Here is a 1048-nt window from a genome sequence, read left to right as displayed (position 1 = left end):
ACAATTGGCCAGTTTCGCCAAGAGGTGACCATGGGATACCAGATCGAAGGCTTTTTTGAAGTCAAGATATATGACATCAATCTCTTCTCCCTTGTTCAGGTGATAGGTCACCTGGTCATAAAAGGAAATGAGATTGGTCAAGCAAGACTTACCCACAACAAACCCATGCTGGCTATCCCTCAGAATGTTGGCGTCGGCCAGTCCATTAAGGATGGCCTCTTTAATAAACTTTTCTAAGACCTTCCCCGAGATAGAGGTCAGGCTGATGGGCCTGTAGTTTGGCAGATCCACTTTCCTCCCTTTCTTGAAGGTAGGCACCACATTGGCCTTCTTCCAGTCTTTGGACATTACACCAGAGCGCAAGGAGTTCTCAAAGATCCGTTCTCAAAGAGCATGCCTTCCTCTGTGAATAATATGTGTAACCTATTTGGATCCATGGGGAGTTATACTGATGTGGAGTTCTCAGTTTTATTCCTATGTGTGGATCACCTCTCCTCATGTTTGTTGTGACAGTCATGTACTTCCTCTCCAGGGTCACAGTTTGAGAAGTGCTGTACCTAAGTAGCTGTCTAGCAGGGTAAGAGGCAGCATAATCTGGTAGTATCCTGAAGGCATGTCTATGTTACAGTCACTGCTGAGACAACAGAGTAGTGTAGAAATATCCAAAGTAGCTTTAAAGTAGCTAGCGATAGTCGTAGTAGTTACCTAGCCATGGTAGCAGACAATTCTATATAAAAAGTACCCAGGAATTTGGGTATCTACCTTGGACAAATCGCTTCATTTTCCTGAACCTCTAGTTCTCCTCCTTGGGTTTCCCTTATTGCAGTAATATCTTTTTTGGAGAAAAAAGTTTTAATTCTCTGGGATCTATTTTAACTTTAATTTTCATTCATAAGCTTTTTGGCAGATTTACTTGTAAATCCTCAGAAAAAAAGCTGCTAATGGAACAAAATTGGTAATTCTATGGACAAAATGCTACATTCTTCATATACAAAGTACAAAATCTAACTGCTGAGCTGCAGCTGGCACCTTTGTCATACAGTATTTG

General features: G+C 41.5%; 1 protein-coding gene across 8 annotated transcripts in view; it reads left to right on the top strand.

The window, feature by feature from the left end:
• The window catches only part of ERBIN (erbb2 interacting protein), a 239031-nt gene that overhangs the window by 178615 nt on the left and 59368 nt on the right, over positions 1-1048 (top strand). The window lies entirely within an intron of this gene.

This window comes from Gavialis gangeticus, unplaced genomic scaffold, assembly GCF_001723915.1.
Source record: "Gavialis gangeticus isolate Ggan-Ray unplaced genomic scaffold, GavGan_comp1, whole genome shotgun sequence".
Lineage (NCBI taxonomy): Eukaryota > Metazoa > Chordata > Crocodylia > Gavialidae > Gavialis > Gavialis gangeticus.
Note: the sequence above shows the minus strand (reverse complement) of the source record. Positions and strands in the feature narration are given on the sequence as shown.